Source organism: Zootermopsis nevadensis, unplaced genomic scaffold (genome assembly GCF_977971745.1).
Source record: "Zootermopsis nevadensis isolate Lab colony 2312 unplaced genomic scaffold, Znev_1.0 Znev_ptg000024l, whole genome shotgun sequence".
NCBI classification, from domain to species: domain Eukaryota; kingdom Metazoa; phylum Arthropoda; class Insecta; order Blattodea; family Termopsidae; genus Zootermopsis; species Zootermopsis nevadensis.
In genome coordinates this window covers 19434479-19449466 of record NW_028259156.1, presented here as the reverse complement: position 1 = coordinate 19449466, position 14988 = coordinate 19434479, and the positions used below count along the sequence as shown (strand labels likewise).

The 14988-nt window shown below is 45.7% G+C and overlaps 1 protein-coding gene and 1 long non-coding RNA gene across 7 annotated transcripts in view; one reads left to right on the top strand and one right to left on the bottom strand.

The window, feature by feature from the left end:
* LOC110829971 (uncharacterized) overlaps positions 1–14988 on the bottom strand; it is a 152854-nt gene that overhangs the window by 112619 nt on the left and 25247 nt on the right. For all 6 annotated transcript variants that reach the window (XM_087355313.1, XM_087355309.1, XM_087355312.1 and 3 more), the window contains exon 2: positions 12240–12298. The gene's annotated coding sequence lies outside the window, so the exon portion shown is untranslated. The remainder of the gene's footprint in view (positions 1–12239; positions 12299–14988) is intronic.
* On the top strand, positions 9669–14754 carry LOC147872832 (uncharacterized). The gene is made up of 2 exons (XR_015536934.1): positions 9669–9946; positions 14635–14754. It is a non-coding gene; the product is annotated as an uncharacterized LOC147872832 (long non-coding RNA).

Here is a 14988-nt window from a genome sequence, read left to right as displayed (position 1 = left end):
GTTGGGATAGGCTATGGGACCTGTCAGCTGATTCTAAAGGAAGAACTCCACATGCGACGCATCATGACAACGCGCCAGCGCACACCGCCCTCAAAGTTCGGCAGTTTTGGCCTCAAACACCATGGCCGTCATCCCGCACCCTCCTTATTCGCCGTGTGACTTCTTCCTCTTCCCAAAGATGAAAATTCAGCTAAAGGGAAGGAGAATTGAGACGATAGAAGAGATTCAGGCAGAATCGCAGATGGTGCTTGACAGGCTGACAAAGAAAGATTTCCAGGGATGCTTCCAGGCTTGGCAGCGGCGCTGGGATCGTTGTGTTCACTCCCAGGGGAACTACTTCGAGGGTGATGGATGAATTTAATACCTGAGATAAGTGTACGGGGTTTTATAGGCGCAGTCTTGAAACTTTCCGATCGCACCTCGTAGTGCTAGAGTTGCTTCCACCTCAGGGGGTCGCCCTTGCCGCGTGTTGGTGTTCGTGGCTGTGAAAGACGCGGGTGGCCGGGCACTGAACAAGAAGCACTGACTTCTCATAATCCGTACGAAAACAGAACCTGGGATTGTTACTGAGTTGCAGAAGACATTGGCAGTAGAGGAACATGACAATCGTTTGTTTGAAGCAGAGAGAAAATAAAGAGAGAATTTCAAGGACGTTCATTCTTTTCTTTCCAGAATGTAAGGCACCCTTTATAATGCAAACAAGCTTCTAAGAATTTAAAACCAATTTATTTTTAACGCCAAAAATCCTAAACGTGCTCGATACAGGAAAATAAATTAAAATGAAACTCTCCACGCTGTAAAAAGTTTGGTGATTCATGATGAATGTTTATGCTCTCATAAAAGGCGGCGGTGTATTTTCTGAATTATGTCTGCACTGTCAGATCCTCAAGTACGACGCTGCTTCACGGCGTAAGTTATAGATAAATAAACATGCAGGCATGTAGGAGGTGCATCCAGACTCAGGTCTCGGCTTCGGAGCTCCCTCCCCACGTCACAGATCGAACGATTCCCTCCTACCCAACTAAAATTGCTACGAGAAATGAAATTCTTCATTCACCTTTTCTGACTTAAAATTACGTTCCATCTCTGCATCGAAGAAAAACAATTGCGAGGCGCAGGAAACGTTCCGAATGATTCATCGAAACTTCTGGGTCTTTCAGTCGCTGGTTGATTAGGGTAAGTGGGCAAAATGGACGGCGGTGCATCGGCAAGGGCGTGGCGTGACCATAAATAAATCCAAGTGATAATGGTTTGCTCTGGGGCGGGGGCGTGGGGGATAAGCGTGACAACGGGCAGTTGCTATGGCAGCAAGAAGAATTCCGAAGCGACTCAAGTCCTTGTTGTGGCGGATTTCTTGGTTTGTTGTACGCGGGAAGATTAGTGAATAATGAACGGGGGGAGGCGGTCGTGACCTAATCTGAGACGCCGTCACAACATTTGGCTTTAGGGACTGAGAGAGATCACAAAGAACCTGAAACAGGTTTCAAACGCGGCGTAAAGACAAAATGTTACGGACGTGTTCTTTCCGAAGCCACGTGACCCTCGGCCTTCAGCGTAAAATTCTGCTACACAAACCCGTGAAGTGACCGGCGAGACGTAACATGGAGGCGGACGGACAGATAGACAGACCTAGTTCACCGGATATAGATTGCTCTGGTGAACGAGTATTTTGAAATCTATGAGAGACTGACTTTGCGACCTTGTACGATCATGGTAATGAAAATAAATAAGGCTGTCTTCCAGAATGTTGCGCCGTGTAGTCTGGTAGAAGTTTACCGACATTTCAGAGGTACATGCTGCGTCCATCATCAAGCAGATGAAATCTTCAGGTTTCATAACAGGTAGAAATGTCTTGAAAAGGTAAGCGACTGTCAGCTTCTCTCCTTCACGGAGTATGTTAAAGTGCGCAGAACAATGCACGTGAAAAGGTGGCGACTGACTTGTAACATTTGCCTGTAATGTAACGTGTTACAAATCGAGCATTACACAAGTGAAGACAGCGAACGGAGCCGCTCGATGCGAGCTGCTCACGCTCGCGGGCGCTCCATCGTGTTGTCGGTTTTTTCGCGAATCCCTTTGAGTGTTACATTACAAGTCAGTCAGTCAGTCGAGCGGCGTCGTAACGAGCATTCACGAGTTCTTTAGATAAGAGTAGCGTATTAAATGAAACAAAGATAACACAACCTCCACGTCCGACATATTGAATGAAATGAATGGAGCACACATGAGCACAGTCGAGCCGAGCGTTCAAAACGAGCATTCGATGCGCCTCACCAGTTGTGGTGTAATGTAACATGCTCGCCGCGAATGTTACATTACGAGTAAATGTTACAAGTCAGTCGCCACCTTAATGCAATCGACGCATTTTGATAAACAGCGAATTAGCGAAAGCCAACCACATGCATCCGTCTCCTTCCTAATCATTACATAATTCATCGCTTCGTGACTTTCGTTGGGTAACATAAAAAACTTCAACGCAATGAATTTGTTGTTGTTGTTGTTGCAATGGGAGTAGAAAAACTGGAAGCCGCCGAGGGACCTCCGTCCCCTGCCTTACATTCGCTACGATTGGCTGTCGCTTTTGCTCTGGAATCGCACGGGGTGCACGACCCACGTCCCCGGAGGGAGGCAGGAAGTAACTGGATGTTCAGCTGTAGCGCGGATTGGGCTGTTCGGCAACATCCAAGTGCAGAGGGTGGTAGGATAACATTAAGATACGTCTTAGTTAATGAGGGCGTCAGGTCGACGAAAGGCGTCCGATCGTGTGCCTTCAGGCTCAGCAGCCACGTGGATCGTGCAACGTTACGACCGCGTTAAAGGAAACCGCGGCAACGATCACTGAACCGAGGGAACTCCCGCAGGACTGGTCGCTGCTGGCGTAGCGCGCGCACAGACACAGGACAAGACAAATGGAAAGAAAGAGATGAAATCTCCTTCCTACAGCAGAAATAGAATTTTCTGCTTAACGTTCGTTGAAGGAAAAACGAAAGAAAAACGTTCTCTAAAAGCTGACTGAACATCCCCATGCGAGCTCAAAGTATTGCCGTAAGGGAGAAGCACTTTTCGCATGGTTCATGACCGCTGAGAAGACTTTCTTCGGCACGCGTTGAAGACGCTTCACGCACGGCTTGTCGCTTTTACGTCGAAAGAGAGTTTGTTAAGTGAGTGCTGGAATTTTTAACTCGTGGATTTGTTCCGGAAAAGAACGTCGAATTTTCGAAAGAAATATTTTATTTTTATGGCCTATATAACAGTCGCTGTTGAGTGATGCTTAAAGTTGAGTCCAGAAATTCACACTGTGGATTCTAAGGCGGGCTTTGAAATTTCTACGATTCAGTTCACTTTGCAGTTTACTGACGCCTGTCTGCTTCAAACTCTACCATTCATGTGAGGTGTCAGAGCCTTTCCGAAGAAAGCATTTTTTAAAAATGTTTTATATAATTTAATTACACAATGGTACAATAAAAACTTCCTGAATCATTTTCATGGCTCAACACTTGAAAGTAAGAATCTGTTGCACTGTGCAGCGTCCCTGCTCATTAAATGTACCATTTATTATGTAGACCTAATCTTCACATTCGTGTGTACGTAAATATCAATATAATGTTTCCGGTCCACAGAGTACTCCTCCATAAAGACTGGTCTCTCTACAGGTAAAAAGTCAGAGTTGAAAAGTTAACACTAAATGTACTACTTGTTCCAGCAAAGTTTTTCTGTCAACTGGTCCAAGGAAATTACCCGAGATCACACGCCCAGACTCTCATATCGTCTGCTCCAAATTTTACAAAGGCAGTGTTAAATGTTTTATGACAAAGTTGTTGCAGAATAATTTAACGCCCCCTGAATTCAAATCTTGTCTCTATTTTCTCTCATTCAGACGCTTCGCCCGCGCAACACAAACCCAAGAACAAATGAACGCAGACGAAGTTTCATGAGGACGCAAACTCTCAGCAAAAAGCCGCTATTTTGTGTTTCCCAGATGCTTTGCTGTTTTTCATACTTAAATTACCGCCCTCCCGCATGTTAATTTATTTCTCATAAATTCTAATGTTGCAGAAATAAAACTAATTTTCCACCCAACAGGCAAAGGCTAACTGGATTATCAAGCAAATTTCCAGCGTTGGCAGTGACCATAACGTAAGCCATTATTAGCTCTACTTTTTCAAAGTTATAAATATTATACTATATATTATGCTACTTCTCAGTCCAAAATATTTTGTCTTCCCGTCTGATTTCTAAGAACCTGAAAATTAAAGTATACAAAACAATAATCTTGCCTGTTGTTTTGTATGGGTGCGAAACATGGTCTCTCACTCAGAGGGAGGAACACAGATTGCAGGTGTTTGAGAATCGGGTGTTGAGGAGGATATTTGGGCCTAAGAGGGAAGACGATGGGGCGTGGAGAAAACTGCACAATGACGAGCTTAAAAATCTGTACTGCTCCCCCAGTATTGTGAGGGTGATTAAGTCGAGAAGAGTGAGATGGGCGGGACATGTAGCGCGCATGGATGGGACAAGAGGTGTGCACCGGGTACTGGTTGGGAAACCTGAAGGGAAGAGACCGCTGGGGAGACCTAGACGTAGATGGGAGGATAATCTCAGGCGGGATCTATGGGAGATAGGAGTTGAAGGAAACTGGATGTTGTTGGCCCAGGACAGGGTCCGGTGGAGGGCTTTGGTTAATTCGGTGATGAACCTTCGGGTTCGGTAAGCCATCTAGTTAGTTAGTTAATATTATACAGAATCAGAAATATATTTCGCTGTGATTCTCTCCGTTCATTTATTTATTACATGCATCTGTTTTCCTGCTGAGACAGCAATTTGAAGCCAAAGACTTTACCAAGACCGATTTGGGAATAGTCTTTGAGGAAGAAGGAAGAAATGGTCAGAGCAAATTCTTTAGCGGGAGGAGGTCACAGCGCGATCCTTGGCTGTCGGTGAAGATGAACAGATACATTTAAATGTTTTAGGACGCAGGCTTAAAGACAGACAGACTTATTGCAGCGGTCATGGCTTCAGTCCCCACGACAGACAATTCACGTGAATTCGTGAGCTAATCCACGGGACAATGCCCACGCGCTCTGATCGAAAACGTAACAGGATTCTCGCCTCTCTGTCTCCAAGCCTGTGATTTGATGCCCCTCTCCTGGGTCTTCCTTCTCGGCCTTTATTACATTTCGTCCTCCGGAAGGGGACAGAAAACACGAAAAGGAATCAAAGAGGAACGAGGCGAAGAGGCGGACCTTTGCTTATAAGGCGAGATTCCAAGTCCTCGATGTGACGAGTACGAAGATATCACCTTCACTAAATGCTCAGTACTGAACAATCAGCATAAGAAACGAACGCTCAGACACCAAGCACGTGTAGCGGGCGTGGGGGATGTCAAACTTGGTAGACCTAGAGATAGACGGGATGATAATATTAAAATGAATCTTAACGAAGTGTGTGGACTGTATTCATCTGGCTCCGGGCAAGCCACAGTTGGCGCGGCCTTTCGAAGCCTTTTGGCAACTCTTTGGGGTCCCATAAAAGGGTGAGCTGAGGTGGTACCAGCGTCAAATGGAGACATAGTTAGTTCCGGAGTTTATTTTTCGGGAAAAACGTTTCAGATGAGGGGGAGAAGCAGATAAGAGCGGAAAGGATCACGTGACCTCGTGGCTGCAGCGGAAAGAAATTAACGCTTCCGTTACGACCTCCCCGCGACCTCTCTCTGCCCGCCTTTTGTTATCTCGCTTCTGAACTGAATTTACTGCAGAAGGCGCCTTTCTCCACGCTGGCGTTCAAAAAACAACAGGGAAACGTGTTGCGGACTGGCAAAAGGTCATATTAACATGTTGCCCGTGCAAACGTCTGAGGTGGAACCCACGTCTCTGAAAACCATGCAAGTTATATGTAATAATATGGGTTCTCGCAGCTGCGGGCATAAAGATGACTGTCTTTTGGGCAGTGAGTGAGGTGCATGCTGCCTCCATCAACAGGGCGATCGTCCACTGCATATAACCAAAAATGACAAAAGAGCCCAGATACCATAGTCGCCGGTCTGGTACGAATTAGCTTAGGATTGTGCCTACAAGGGCCATGAATTTGAGTGAAGATTTATCTGCCTGGATCGTCATCACTCATAGATACTTTGATGGAAGCGTCATCTTCTGAGAAAGGAAGAGAGCATCACTTACAGTTAATGACGTATGAAATCGATTCCCATGCACTGTCGATAGCGGAAAGTGGATTGGATCGAGTGAAAGGGGCGGAAGGAGAAGAAGAATAAGAAGAAGAAATATATACACCCGTCAGTCTGCAGGCTGGTGGTTGGATATTTAATGTAACTGTATCAACTAAAGCGTTGACATCGTGACATGAGCCCCCCCCCCCGGCCCCTCTTCTACATCCCTCGCGCAAGCTTAAACAGCACGTCACTTTTGTTTTCAAGCTTCGGGGCAGAAAACCTACACTTACGTGGTCGAATAATAATAATAGCAATAATAAAATTCATCTTAAAGGTAAATGTGTGATAATGGGAGCTGGATTAAACTGGCTTGGAACACCTTTAGGTTCCATAAAACACTATTTAACGCTTTGGCTCCTAATGGTAAATATATATACCACTTGCTTTAGCAGTAAGTAACTCTGACTTTCTTTTATTTATGGGCTTTGCATTAGTTTCAGAATAAGCACGGAGTATTTCCTTAAACAGCATTAACCAATGAAGTGTTGTGTTCTCTTTGCGGTAGGGACTTGTTTAAAGGATCTCCGTCTTCAAAGCGATATATTTCTTGAGCAGCTAAGCGACTGCCAGTTACTCTGCTCCGTTACTGTGTACATGTTTACTTAAAGCAGACTGTGTCTCCACTGTGAAAACGTCTTCATACTATCTGGGTGGGATTTAAGTGAGTTATTGGCAGCACTGCGCCCCAAAGGAAATGAGGTAAGACGGAAGACAAGAGGTGATGCCACTCTAAGACGAGACCGGAAATGAGATCCTACGCGAGCGACAGGATTCAGTGGCGTGTCGATTATCGATTGTCGATGCAGTCTACAGTAGGGATTGTGAACAAAACAAAGAACATCATCTTCACTGACGTATAAAATTACCCTCGAAGTTGCCGAAGTTTCAGAGCGAAGTTCAAGTAAAAGTCTCCGGAACGAAGAAGCATGAAGCTACAAGAAAGGGGGTCAGGATTTCACGTTTAATAACAAAGTCAGTGACTGGGGTGCTGCTACGACTGTGGGTACAATGGCCTCGGCATACGAGCCAGCAGGGGTAAATGAAAGGCTAAAATAAACGCGGTACACGAAACCCTTCAACGTGGTCATTTTTGATAGCCCAGAAACGTCGCTAAACCAACACAAAACTTAACTCTAGCCAGATATCCCGGAATAAAAGATACCAGCTTTGTTAACATCCGGTAGTTTGCATTTGAGTTTCTCCTCTTGTAACCTGTCAATTCCATTGCACAAACATCTGTGGCCTGCCCGGGGTTCGAAACAAGCTCTGTCAGGAGCAAGTGACCCACCCCTCACACTTGTTTATCCGTTGCTTAGCGACGGTGTAGGTGTCACGTGGTCGCCCACAGCCTATAGGCAGTTTATCGTGGAGCCTTCATTTTTGTTCCAGCCTAAGACATACACCAGTCTAACCTACACAGTGGAGAGGTGGGTCACTGGTAGCGGTAGTTGTTGAAGAAGAAAACAACAGGCAACTCTTCTTTCCCCGTACTTTTCGACGTTTCGAAACGTCAGTGAAACAAAGGCCCTCATAGCCACGCCAGGAACGAATTCACTTTTGGGCACACACGTGGAATACAGCAAAAACGGAAAATTAAAAGATTTTCCACTCGTCACGGACGAGTGGGTTTGTTTTACGCGCAGTGAACACCAAACGAATCTGCATCCCGCGGGCAGTAAACGCACCCGCCGCTCGCCGGTGTTTAGGGTAGGGTGGGGTGAAACTAACGTCGCGCCAGAAGTGTGTATAGGGGACGTGGAGGTAAACTACCCGCGACCTTGTCAACCAACGAATACGTACAAATATGTCCGATCATTACCCTCATACTGTCTATACGCCACTGACCACGAACCTGTTGGCTGACCGCTCAGTACGACTGCCCTCTAGCAAGTGCGTTTTCTCTGCACCAAATGTGTTTTTGCGCCACTAAAAACGATTTATTTTGCAGAATATAATTCTTTTTACACGAGTTAATATATTCGTCCGCCGCTCAAACTGTATGTGTGTGTGTGTGTGTGTCAGGTGTGTTCTGGTGTACCGTCGTTCTAGTTAAATCAAATTTGAGAAGCTGAGACAAATCCAATCCATACTGTCCAAAACAATTTCCCTAAGATCAATTTTAATAATATCCTCCCACTACGCCGAGGTCTTCAAAAGTGGTCTCTTCCCTCCAGGCTTCCCAACCAAGATTCTGCACGCATTTCTCATGCCGCTCATGCAAATTACGAAGCTTCTCATTATGCAATTTCTCTACCCTTCCGTCACTTCATCCCTCTTGGGTACAGACATTCTCCTCAGCACCCCCAGTCCCTGTTCTTCCCTTAACGTAAGAGAACAAATTTCGCACCTGTGCAAAACCATAAGTAAAATTACGGGTTTGAATGTTTTAATATTTACGCTTTCAAGCAGCAGATGGGAATACAAAAGATTCTGAACTTTGGGCAGAAAGTGTTGCCTGTCTGTCTGTTAGCGTGCCCTTAATTTTTCAGTTTCCATTTGGACGCTCTCCTGCCCCAGAACTCTCTTCCGATGCAACCCTCTCTCCTCGTAACACTCCTGAATCAGCGCATTCCGCGGATATGAACTCATGTTGAACGCGGCGCGCTATCTGCTTGGGGACGGAGGCTTCCTGGAATGCAGAGCAGCTGCGGACAGTCGACAAGGGGTGGTCTCTTCTAGCTTGGTGGTTGGGCGGGGAAGCTAACAAAAACCTGCCGTAAAATAAATCACGTTATAAAATGCAACCTCGGATCTGAGCGGACTGTTCTGAACACGGTAAGTAATATTACGGTTCCATAAAAGTGGGCAACTTCTCGACTAGCTGAGCTGCAATCAGCTTCTCAAGATTGAATTTTCTCCACGGAAATATGCGATATTTGAGGTCCTCATTACAGTAAACATGTTGACGCTGGTCTGCTGGTTTGTAACGCTGTGTAGACTTTGTAGATACATACCAACGTTTCGGAGGAATACACTAACTCCATCATCAGGACTTCACCATATGATTGCACCCTACGTAAAGTATCAAGATGCAAGAACACATGTTCGGGTCTGTCTGTCTGTCTGTCTGTCGGTTGCATAGCCGCCATCAGAGCCACTTTTATCCACTGTTTAATGTGTACTCGTAACGCTTCTGACAACTTTCGAACTGCCATTGATTTTAGTGACTTTGTTAATTGATTGAAATATATTTCCTAAGTCCAATACGTCGTGAGACACATAATCGCGAACAGAGCTCTACCCTCCATACGAATGAAGACGCCAGAACTTTCGTTATCTGATCCTATGGTTCTTGTTTACTGCAGCGTTACTTAGCAACGGAGAGATAGAATTCTACATTACCGACCACTTTACACAGTGTAAGTAATATCGCAGAGAATTTGACAGACGACCTGCAGCCATGTCTTTTTGGTTTCCTCGGCAACTGCTGTATCATCACAAACACTTCAGTGAGCACAAACACATCATCGCAACCGCGACGTGCCTCTGAGCGATCATTCCACGAGGTGATGAAACCGAGGGCTCGTTGCTCTGATGTATCACCGGAGCAGAACCGTGTTATCTGCACGCGGCTGAAGCGTATGCATCAGGGAAATTTAGTACGCACACACACAGCTTTCCACAACTTCAGTCGTCTCTTCTAAACGCATAGGAATGCTGGGAAAATTTATGTTTTTCCCAAGTTCGTTGTGGACGTGTGCCGTAAGCATGGATTCTCAGGTAAGATAACAAACACTGAAGAAATACGCAGACTGGAGGATAACTTATCGACTGACGGACAGACATTTGCCGAGTGGCACTAAGACACTTTTATTCCGTATAACCGCACAGACATCAGACCTACAGAACACCCGCACAGCCCAAACTTCAATATTAGGTGGACTGAGCGTTAGCTTCACCTTCCGCCCGACTTATCCCAGGTAACAATAAGACTGAAGTTTCAGTGGACTCCTCCAGAGCCATCATGAGGGACTTGTCCAACATTACGTAAGAACATACTGCCTCCATTATCAGCCCTGAAGCCGTTGCAACCCAGAAGACCGTCATCGACATCGGAGTGTTGCAGGTCGCAAAGTGATAAATGCGGTGCAGTCGACTTTACAGCCACAAACGAAGTAAGCAGGGGCCGACATCCGCCATTGATCCCAACCAAACATTATATATCGCTGATAATGGAGGTGCGGGCCCAGTGATTGATGCCACGGGGTTATCTCGCCCTCTCCACGCCCCCCCTCCCCCTCGCCCACCCCCGTGCTTTTTGTGAGTGATGAAAGACTTTGACCACGTGGACCAATGTGAGACCCTTCACACGATCGTTTTTCAACGGCGGAAGGTTAAAGGGGTAATTCTTCGCCCTCCGCCAGGGTGTGGCGCGGTCTGAGGTCTGGAAACAACTGGGAGTTGTTCAAAGACAGGCAACATCATGGATGTGATATCTTTGCCGTTAACTATTCTGCTTGCTAATAGATGAGATTACGATTGTAATAGGCCACGACACATAGACATATGTGTACATGGGTTCAGATGACGTCTGTGTCTGGACAAGTATTTCTCCCTGAAGTTGAGAATCCTTCGAGTTTCCTCTTTTGACGAATTCATCGGGCTGCTAACATTTTGCACCTGAATGTTAACACTTTAATGGAAATCCGCCCGGTGATAATTTTTAAGATGAAGCATGGGAATGGACAGACGTAACAGTCCTGTAATGTGGCTTCAGAAAACACTGAAATAACGTAAACTGGCAATGTCGGAAGAATTACAGGAAGTTGCAGTGAAACTCATTCGATGTAGGCCTATGTATTGTGTTTCACAGAATGTGCAGTTACGGATTCCTTTCGCCGTCTGTCCCTCCGTAGACAGACACGATTATCAGCTTCGATTTTGCCATAGCAACAGATTAAGTGCATAACAAGGTACAGTCGAATGCCAATCTAAGGCTGTCACAAAGAAGTTCCGACGGCCTTCCGCGTTTTATTTTGAGAGGAGGGATCAAGGAAGTTTATCCCCACCAGATTTCAAGCGAAGGATCCACGTCGTAACGCAGATTAGCGCCACGTGACCCTGCGACGAAACAGAACAAGTTCCGTGACTCTGATCCACGAGAAGACGAGAAAGAGACGCCGGGCGTCGCGGCACCTACGCGATCGTGGCACGAGCCGAAACGGGGCAAATATCGCGAGACAACGAGTATGGGGATGCGAAGCGCTGGGCATCACGACGCCGAGCGTCGTTGTGCCCTGTGCGCCGAACGTAGAAAATTATTTTGCGTGAGTTCGGGAAGAAACTGGGCCAGCTGCGACCGGAAATCGGGAATAATACTTGAACTGCACGCGGTTAAACGATTCCCAGTGTCTGTTTCGAAGCACAAGGCACAGACCGGCGCTGTTATTTCATGCACCTAAAGAAAGGAGAAGTCTATGCTACATAAGACAGGAACTGAAACGCGCTAAGCCACCCGTACTGCAGTGCGATAATCATCGACGGTCGATAATCGTTGCGGTCGAGACGCATGTTACTAATAGTTGCTCTATAGAACGTCATGTGTATGGTACGGTTGCTGTTAACCTTAATCCTGTTCGATACGTCTATGCTCTGGGTGTTCTAAACTTGTTGTTCCGTTAATAAAGTACTCATATAGTCTTCACAAAGCTGTTGCCCCCTGCCTGCCTTCCGGACTGCAACCGATCAACTAAATTTAATTGAAATCTATCTGCGTCTACAGATGCAATTTGAGAGAGCCTGGCAACAGGGTTCTGAGGGACGCCATAATAAACACAAATATTTAAATTGAATAGATTACAGTCCACGAGACAGGAGGCGTCCGCTGGGTCGGCCCCCTGCTCGTTGGGCGGACTGTCTTGCCGTCGAGTACAACATCAGGGATTTACGTGGCCTTACCACCAGGCACTGGACTACCCGAGCACGGGATAGAGAGGAATGGAGGAGATGCTGGGGCCCGAGCGCGAGCCGATGAACGGGTATTTTGAGTTAAGTTAAGTTAAGATTACAGTACCTTCTATATTTCCATGATTATCAACAGTGTTGCCACCTGGTGCTGTCTGATGCAATCTCCTGAAACCAGAGAAAATAAAATTAATACGTGAGATGACGATGAGAGACTCACAGACTACAAGAAACAGTTAACACGAACATTGATTAGTACTAAAAATTGTTTAAATTGTGCTAGGATTAAAAAACAAAGCATAACACGTTCGGTCCTTCGTTTTTTCCACACATAATGAGTTCAAGCCTTATAAACGAATTGTACCCGCCTTCTAGACTCTTTGCCCGACAGTAGTGTCGGTAATTGTTCGCAGTTCGCCTTTTTCTGTGTAGGAGCAGCACTAATGGCGTCACGTAAATCTAACTGTAACCATGGCAACTAATTGCGGCTAGTTAGCCGCATTGTTTGCGTGTATGTGGCAGAACACCAACACTGGTACCCTACAGGCGGCTTTCGGAACGTCTCCAGATATAACCCCAGTGACGTCATTCTCGTAATCTACGTGCCTAGGCCCTTATTTATCGGTTAATAGAGAGAAAAAGACGGAGCCTTCCGGAAGCAGTTTCATGCGTTCTTTGCACAAAAATTAACGCATAATGGAGGAGAATGTTTGTCAGACTACCATCCGGGAAACTGCTTAATGAGTTTCGATTACATTTGGTAACATTACGTGAAGCACAGAACGAACTTCGTCACTTTCCTGGAAAAAAAAGGACTTATCGTAGAAGAAAACTGGCGCGTAACGCGAAGTACCGATCACCAGGTGACGCAAAATAAATGACCTCGGCGGTTAAAGATTTCTTTCGACGTATTTGATTTAAACTCACTTTAGTTGCGCAGAGCAAACTAAGTCGATTCCTTACGCCGAAAAATACTTTCCACTTTACAACCCGATGGAATGCGTCATCAGAATCAATGATGGCTTTTTCTTTAACTGCAGCTCGAGCCGCCTTTTGGACTTGTCGAATGTTATCTTGTGACACGACGGAACAGACAGTCCCAGGGTCTGAAACGGTTCTATCTGGTTTCTGCGTCATCTTCCACCCACACCCATGTCTCTCGAGCTGCCCCCCGTCCGTCACAGGCGCTGTTTTCCCAACAACCCTTGTTGTCGTTTTTGCAATTTCTGGAAATGGTCCCTTTTTGCTCCGAACGCTGGCAACAGCGGCTTCTTCCACCCAGATAGACGTTCATCTGTCTGCTGTATAGAGACTGCTCGTCTCCAAATAGACTTATGCTGCTACAGCCGGAACGACATTGTTTCTGCGTTGGCACAGACAATTTCAGATCCAAGGGGCTTATAAATACATCACAGAGCGGCTGGCTTGGTGGACGCAACGCGGCGGTGCATGTCATGACAGCGTTAACGGCCGTTGAAACAAAATGCCTTGACCACGCTGACAACAGCATGAACAAGGTTTTCCGGGTTCAACAGCACGCATGGGAATGCAAATTGACAATTAATGATCTATCGGCTCATTTCTGTTTATCATTTCCGATAGTAAAGACGCCTATCTCGTCAAATTTGTCGCATAATCTCAAACTGTCGCTCTGTCCCCATGCAAACGGCTAGACTCTGTTTCATTAGCAAAAGCTGCCTGATGGAAAGCTGAACAAGGAATTCATGAAGATTTCGGGCACCCACGGCGGCGAGAACGAAAACGATTGCGCCACGTCGTCATTAATTAATTGATTGCAATATCACCCGATGCTACACAGGCGTAGTTAGTAGTTGGTACGTAGACGCCGAATAGACCCACGACCTCCAGAACACGCGGTTGGCCGGTTCCATCCTGACAGAGGATTCACCGAACATCGTTTAAATAAGATTCGAAGTCCACAGATAAACTGTGTGGACAAAATGCAGAGTATCTGTTTGATAAAGCAGGTGGTGGTACATATAATTACCACTGGGCTTTAAAGACAAACCAAAACAAAGTAAGGTTCATGATGCAAAGCTAGTGATCTTTCAATTTTGGCACAGCCTGTCCTTTACTTTCAGTTAATTCTCTCGCTTTAAATTCTCATCAACATCCCATCTTCCAGCGGATCAAATTTCTCATTCCAAAATAAACCTTGAAGTGTAGCGCCGCGAAACGCGTAGCCCGAACTTTCTCAGACAGCCGAGGCGCATATCGACGAAACTCGGAGCAAAGAGACCTAAAAGTAGATGGAGGATAACAACTTATTCTATGCCGCTGTCAGTAGCTCGGGGCATACGATCATTAACGAACAAAGTATCGGACAGGATACGGGAAGAAGTTTCCGCAGGATTCGCGTGTGGTTTTGATTTTACAATTTGGATTTTATTGTGCCCATATTACTGTTAGTGATCCTGGGATACTTTTAGAATGTCGCGCGCGCTACACGTTTCTGATTTTGGTTTTTCTGATTTGTTTTACAGATGAATGCTTTGGAGTATGCTGAGTGTGTAGGCGTTGTTGTTGGGGTCAAAAGATGCTTCCTTTACATTTTACATCTGATTTGTATGAAAGTGATTTAATAAAGATTTGTTGTTTTTTTATGGAAATGGTTTACCTTCTGTTCATGTAATGGCTGTTCTTCATTTGTGTAATCGAAATATGGGTAGTATGTTTTATAGACGTATTCAGAGGTTATATAATTATTGGAGTTTATTCGTAGGCAGTATAAGTATTTTGATGCTGAGTTGCAAGCAGTGCGTGATTTATCTGGCAGTGTTCCAAATGGTCCGCTGACGTCATATGGGTGGCGATATGTGTGACGTCACGGGTTAGGT